Here is a 7,191-nt window from a genome sequence, read left to right on the forward strand (position 1 = left end):
GGAGAGGAAAAGGGGAAAAGGGAAAAGAAGGGAAGCAAAAAGGAAGAAAGGGAAAGGAAAAAGAAAATAAAAGAGAACAGAGAAGGCAGCGAGGCCTCTGCTCCTCTCAGCCTCTCCTTGGAAGCTCAGGGCTGATTCCAGAGCCATGGAGGCATGAGCCAGTGGGACAGGGAGAAGCTGGGACCTGCCCTGTGTCGGTCCAAGTGCTTGGATTCCAAAGGTTTGTGTGGTACAGGCAGGTCCCTGTGGCCAGGCAGGGCTGCCCAGCTCTGCTCTCAGACACTCTGGGGGTTCCTGGAGCTGTTTTCTCCCCTCTCAGACACTGCCACGATTTCCAGAGCCATTCCACCCGCAGAGCTCAGCTCCAGTGGCTCCCACTCCCTTCCTGCTCCATCTTCCTTGCAGGATTTGGCAGTAGCAGATAAATAAACAGCCATCAATCACTGGGCCCAGCAGCGCTCACCTTACGGTTTCCTCTCCAAATACACAATTTAATTTCTATTTAGCTTCCCTTGAATTTTAATGTCGACTTTGGACATAAATATTTGAGTGTGGGGAGAGGGACAAAGTGGGAGCGGGTGACAGGAGATCCCCCAGGGCTGCCTCCCTCCGGAGCACGAGCATCCCTGTCTTTCAGGATGTCCAGGGCTCGAGGACCTCCAGGACCTCAGGGTCTCTCCTGACCTCCAGGGTGGGATCCTCCAGCATTGCCCATGGAGTATTGCCCGGCTCCTCTGCCCACAGCCCTGGATTTTCTGAGCCAGGGGGGTGATACAGGACAGTGACATTCCCAAAACACGCAGATGTGGGAGCCAAAACTCCTCCCTGGCCAGCAGCCGTGACCCTGGGCTGTGCCTCGTGTGCTGTGTTTATGGAAAGCTCTGTAAACTCATCCCAGGGATCCCTGGGGATTCAGGCAGACGGTCCTGGAGCTTGGTGACAGTTTATTTCCCCAGGGAATTTCATAATCCCTCTAAGGAAATTTAAACATTGTGAGAGAGGAATAGCTCCTGAACTCCTGACCTCTTCCCTGGCTATGGAGCACTCGGCTCTCCCACTGCTGTGGTGGCACAGGGGTCCCCTGGCCCCATCCAGGCAGGCCCCTGTTCCCACGGGACACCCCAGCCAGGCTGCTGCATCCTGGTGGCACCTCGGGGCTCATCAGTGTCACCTTGGGGACTCGTGCATGGTCAGGGCTCATTCCTTGGGAGCCACCCCACTCCAGCAGCTCCAGCAGCTCCAGCAGCTCCAGCAGCTCCAGCAGGGAGAAGCTGGCCCAGCCAGGGATGGAGGAGCACCGGTCCCTCCACGGGCTGGCGGGTGATTGATTTGTATTCCCACGCTCACCCCCAGCTCTCCCGCTCCATCCCACATGTGCTTATCCACGGTGGGAAGCAGGTGCAGCCTGTATGGGATCCATATGGAGAGCGTTTAGGCTCACTTTGCTGTGGGATAAATCACAGCACGAGGAGCAGAGCAGGAGTCAGAGCCAGCCAGGGCTGCTGGTTTGGAGGGAAGGTTTTCCAGCCCCACAGCCTGCCCTGCTCTGCTGTTATCTCAGGGATGTTATCTCCCTCATCCTCCTGACAAACACCCTGAGCCCTTTGCCCGGAATCACGGGATCAGTGAGGTTGGAAAAGCCCTTTAGGATTGAGTCCGCCCTGTGTCTGATCCCCGTCTGGTCACCAGCCCAGAGCACTGAGTGCCACACCCAGGTGTTCCTTGGACACCCCCAGGGATGGGCACTCCAAACCTCCCTGGGCAGCCCCTTCCAAGGCCTGACCGCCCTTTCCATGGAGAAATTCCTCCTGCTGTCCAACCAAAATGAAGAAAGGCTGTTTCCTCTCACGGCTGCAGCACGGCCCTGCCTGCTCTGCTCTCCCACAGATGGTGAAATGAGTGCCTGAAAGAGAAGCAGTTTGCACCGAGGATTACCTGGGAGAGGAATTCCAGAGCTGGAGATCTCCAGCCGGATGCCATCAATCCTTGTCAGGGAAAACCCTCTGGCTGGTGTGGCTGGAGTGACCAGAGCCTGTGTTGGTCACAGCGTGTAAATAAAGCTCGATGGAGAAAGTGATAGGACAGGCCAGGACAGATTATCCCAGCAAATTTAGGGATGATGCTGGATACCAACACAGCAGCAACTGTCCAGCCCCACAAAAGCACCTTGACCCCTCCTAAAAAGCCACCAGGACCCTGTTGTTCACATGTTCCCTCCTGCCCTGTTCCTTCATGTGCTCATTCCCAGCCTAGTTTGGGTGATTTTAACCCCTGGCCCAATGTCTTTCCCCTCCTCTCCGAGGAGTTTATGGAATGAAATCCATTCCCTTGCCCTTTTCAGCTCAGTGAAAGCTCCTCCTGACATGACAGCAATCCAAGAAGTCAGCAGCTCGGGAGGTTGGTAATAAGGCTGAATCCTTCCTAAAGCCAGACACTCAGCACGAAGAGGGGTCAGTGATCCCCGGGCTCCTTCCCCTCTGCCTCCTGCCATCCGTCTGGGGGGATGATGGGAAGCAGATGACGCATGCTCCGGACGCCCGGCTGCTTCCAGGTACGCTCATGGTTTGTGTCTCTGGAGCAGGCCCAGGACCCTGTCCGGGCGTTCCTCCCAGAGGAGACACAGACCTCCCACCCCGACACCCCAGCAGTGCTCCCACATCCCGGCTTCCTCCTGGGCTCCTCTCCTGGGAAGGAGCCAGAGGCAGGGCAGCAGCAGCAGGGAGTGAATCTCGATGCGGGGTAGGACACGTGTGTGTCCTGGCAGGAACAGCGTGTCTGTGCAGGAAGGGTTCGGGATTCAGGATGTCTCACTGAGCTCCCTGGGAGCCCCTCGGAGCCTGGACACCCCCTGCTGAAAGGGAGGGCTCAGGGATGGTGTTTAACCCCCCAGAGGCTTCACCCAGTGCCTGGGAAAGGGCCCCTGGATGTCCAGGGAAGCGGATCCATCACCTTCCCTCCTTCTGCCTGCAGGTAAAATAAACACGGCTGCAAGAACAGCCGGCAGGGTCACTCCACTTGCTCCTGCACATCCCGACTCTCACACTCTCCCTCTGTCTGTCGCTCTGCTCCTCCCAAGCTCTGGTCTCACATTCCCATCCTGACTCTTTGCTTCCTGCCTGCCTGCTGCCCCAGCACCCCAGGGAGCAGCTGTGGGTGCACGGGGCCGGGGCTGAGCCCCAGCTGGGAGCAGAGGGGATGGAAAAACCATGGAGCTGAGGCCGTGAAGCTGCCAAGGCCCATAAATAAGGGAATTCTGTTTGCTTTCTCCTTGTCTGGCCTGTACAAATATTTACTGCCCCGGTGACCCGTGCAGGCAGCACAGGCAGCAGATCCTGGAATGGTTGGGTTGGAAGAGACCTTAAGGATCATCCATCCCCTGCTATGGACACCTTCCACTAGCCCAGGTTGCCCCATCCAACCTGGCCTTGGACACTTCCAGGGATCCAGGGGCAGCCACAGCTTCTCTGGGCACTTTTTGCCAGGGCCTCCCCACCCTCACAGGGGGGAATTTCCTTTAGGGATTTGCGGGTTGATCTTGGAGCAGCCAGTGGGACTGGAGAGCAGGTTCTCCTTTGCCTGCCCTGCCATCCCTCGGGGGTGGGGATGGAGCTCCGGGTGATAACGGACAGGAAAGTGTTAATTGCCCCCCACCGGCTCAGGAATGCTGCACTCAACTGGCCCAGCTGGGATTTGCTGGTGGGAGACTGGACCAGCCCCCATCCTGTCTTTAGGGCAGGGAGGAGGAGAAGGATGGGATGCTTTGGGTCACCTCGGGGCTGCAGGTGAGGTGTGGGGACCAGGGCCAGTGTGAGACTCTTGGATGAGTGGCCCGGGCCTTTTGGAGAAGCTCTGGCTGATTTCTTTGCCTTTAGGTATAGATGTGCTTTGAGCCTGGTTTTTCCAAGTTTCCCTGCAGTCAGTCAGATTTTTGGTGGATGCACGGGCTGGGATACAGCTCAGATGGCACCAGTGGAGGAGCAGAGATGTTTTCCCTCTCCTGGTAAGTCTGCCCTTGCTCTGTCTTCCCTCTGACCTGCTGCATTACACGTGTATCCCTGTAATCTTCCTACGAGGGAGCTGGGAATATATGGAAATGTGAAATGTCCTCCTTGCCCTTTCAGCATCCCCAGCGCTGGCAAAGCTCCGCATCCAGCCCGACCTGGGGCTGAACAGCTTCACTAACAGCTTTCTTTTGTAATATCGCAGCCTGGAGGAGTTAATTATCTCCAAATATTGAAAAGGGCAGATGGATTTTGTTGGATTTCCTTGGCTGTGTAATTTTGGTGCCCCAGAGATGCTGTTTGGTCTGGCTGGGCTGAGTGACACCTCATTGTGCCCAGGTGCAAATGTCATCGCAGTGCAGTACTGCCTCCCTCTCCTGGTGTTTGCCCTCCAGGGTGAAGTGGCTTTTCCAGGCTGGCCCAGCTTTGTGGAGCTGCTGATGCTCCGGACTGGCCATGGCCAGCTGAGGATGGACCCCGGCAGCTCTGCAAACTTCCAGCCCTGGATTTAAAGCCCGAGTCTGGAGTGGAAAGCAGAGCTGCAGCCCCAGCTGGCTCAAGCTGACACACAAATGTCAGGGAGAGCTTGGAGCGCATCCTGTGTGTGGATGCGGGAGAGGCCGGTTATTCCTGATGAGCAGTCCTGGCTCCAGCTGGCTGGAAGTCCGCCCGTCTCGGCCCCTCTTTCATCACTCCATTCCTCGAAACTCCTCTCGGGGGTTTTGGGGAGCTGTGCTAATGCTCTGGCAGGGAAACGAGGGGCGGGTGTGAAAGTTTGCCTTCCCTGGGGGAGTGTGTTCCCCTTTCCCTGCCAGAGCCACTCTTGACTCTCCCTTTCCTGCCCACTGCTCCCGCTGTGGGGGTGCAGAACCCCCATTCGCCCTTCCCCGGTGGTGTTCAGGGATGGAGATTTTTGGCGTGATGCTCAGCGCAGAAATAAACTCTCCTTTATTTTTCCAGCTCCTCCATCCCCTCTGCTCTGTGCCGATTTAAATGTGCCACCGGGTTTAATGTGCCATCGCGTCCCGGGCGTGCTCAGCCGAGACTAAATCGAGATGTTCCCGCCGAACTCCCTTTAATATCCGCTTGTTTGCCAAGCACAGCAATGTCCCCACGCAGCTCTGGGGAGCTGGCGAGGTGGAGGTGACTGCTAAACAGGAGAAAACCACAGCGATTTTATTATTTTGTGGGCGTTTAATGCAGGAATGAACTTCGGGAGACCTTTGCAAGGCTCCCCTTCTGTTCCTGGGCAGAGCTTGACTCCGGTGTTGGGCGGAATCTGGGTCAAACAGCTCAAGGGCCTGTCTGGGAGGGTTTGCCAAGCGGTGGAGTTGATTGGATCGGACTGGGGAGAGCAGTGACCACAGAGCTTCCCCCGGCCTCCAGCTGCTTTGACTTGCAATGCAAATGTTTTCTCCCGTCACCTCTTAATGATCCTTTTTCCCCTCACGGGTATATAATTTCCCCTGGAAGTCTCTGGTGAGTGGTTTCCATCACAGTTATTTGTCCCTTTCTTTTCAACTGCTCTGGAATTGCAGAGCTGGCATGATCTGGGCTGGGAGTAGATTGAATTGCAGGATTTCAACTCTCTCGGAACTCCTTTCCATGGGGCTGCAGTCGGGAGACACCAAACCCGCTGGAATATGGAACCGGGGGCTGATAAGTGGCCCAGTTTGCAGGGGGAATTTTGCTCCGAGGGAGCAGCATCGCTCCCCAGGCCTGGGATGGAGGAGGAGAAAGGAATGCTTGGCTCGGAGGAGCTGGGGAGGAAGGGGAGAGCAAATGCTCTTCTGGGGGATACGATTGGAAAGACATCATAGAGGAGGAGTTCATAAATCCACGGGGCTTCTCCTGGCCAGGCTGATTCATCTGCACATCAAAGGGAACCACGAGCCCCGCGGGAGGCTGCAGGAGCAGGGGGAGGGGGTGGCTGAAGGACAGGGCCCCCACGTGTCACCCCCAAACATGTGTGCTGCAAAACACCTCAGAGGCAACATCCGCGGGAAAAACCATTCCCTGCAGTCTGGGATGTGCCATGTGTACCTGCCTGGAATCTCCTCCCTGGATGAGGGGTGTTGGAGCCGGACTGTCCCACTGAGTGCCAGAGCTGTGGCTCAGCCCTCTGGCTGGGTGTGCCCACCTGAGGGGAGGGCAGCTGCAGGATCCCTCCCCAGGAACGCTCCATTAAAAATCCCAAAGGGTCTCGTGGATTTATGGAGAACACAGGGCATGTCTGTGCAGGATAGGGTGATGTCACTGTTCCCATACAGAATATCTTACCTTGCTGCCAAAATACAGATCTGGGGACGAAGGGACACAGGGATTAGTCTCTGCATGGTGTGGGAGGAGAGGAAAACAGCTTCAAGGGAATGTTAGGAAGGATCCACCTGAAATATTCCTGGTCAAAGTTTGGGCAAAGCACGAGGAGCTTGCAGCCCTCCAGGTGGTCTTTCCCACGGCACAGGAACATGTAGGACCCACTGATGTGGGAACTGGGGACCCTGTGAGATGTCACTCGTGTGGTTTCTCCTGTCCTGGCCACAGTCTTGGGGTTCAAAGCTTCCTGGAGCCAATGCCCAGGAGGTGCTGGAGCCCCTGGCAGGAGCTCAGCCCATCTTCCAGCAGTTTTTCCTTTCCTCCTTGGTGTTCCCAGAGCAGAGTGAGCAGCTCTGGAGGAGAAGGCTCCATAAATCACACTGCTTTATCACCAGGCACTGCTGCAGCTCAGCCCGAAGTTGGCGGCACTTGGAGCAGGATGAATCCATCCCTGCCTTCCAAAGGTCAAGCCTTGAGCTCCTGACTTAGTTCCGACTTAGTCCCTACAAAGGCAGAATCCCCCTTGAAGCAATCGCTGGGGTCTCAGCTGCTCTATAAATAACACAGGACCAAGGGGAGGCTGAGTCTGGCTCTGAAGCTCGTGGAGTGCTTGGGGATCCTTGGAAACGCTCAGTCCTGGGGTAACTTCTGATTTTAGCAGCAAAGGCAAGAACAGAGGCTCAGATCACAAAGTAGGAAAGGGTTTTTTTTCCTTTTTTCAGCTCTTCTCCAGCCTGACTTCCTCCCTTTGACAGAGGAATCCCTGAGAAGTGCAGCCTTGCTCCGAGCTGTTTGGTCTGATCACCTCACAGGAACTTCTCAGGGCATTACCGGGAGGATTCAAAGGGGAGGGAGTGCGGCAGGCAAATGGAAT

The 7,191-nt window shown here is 56.3% G+C and overlaps 1 protein-coding gene across 1 annotated transcript in view; it reads left to right on the forward strand.

The window, feature by feature from the left end:
• LOC108448788 overlaps nucleotides 1–7,191 on the forward strand; it is an 18,978-nt gene that overhangs the window by 967 nt on the left and 10,820 nt on the right. The window lies entirely within an intron of this gene.

Source organism: Corvus brachyrhynchos, unplaced genomic scaffold (genome assembly GCF_000691975.1).
Source record: "Corvus brachyrhynchos isolate BGI_N302 unplaced genomic scaffold, ASM69197v1 scaffold220, whole genome shotgun sequence".
Taxonomy (NCBI): Eukaryota; Metazoa; Chordata; class Aves; order Passeriformes; family Corvidae; genus Corvus; species Corvus brachyrhynchos.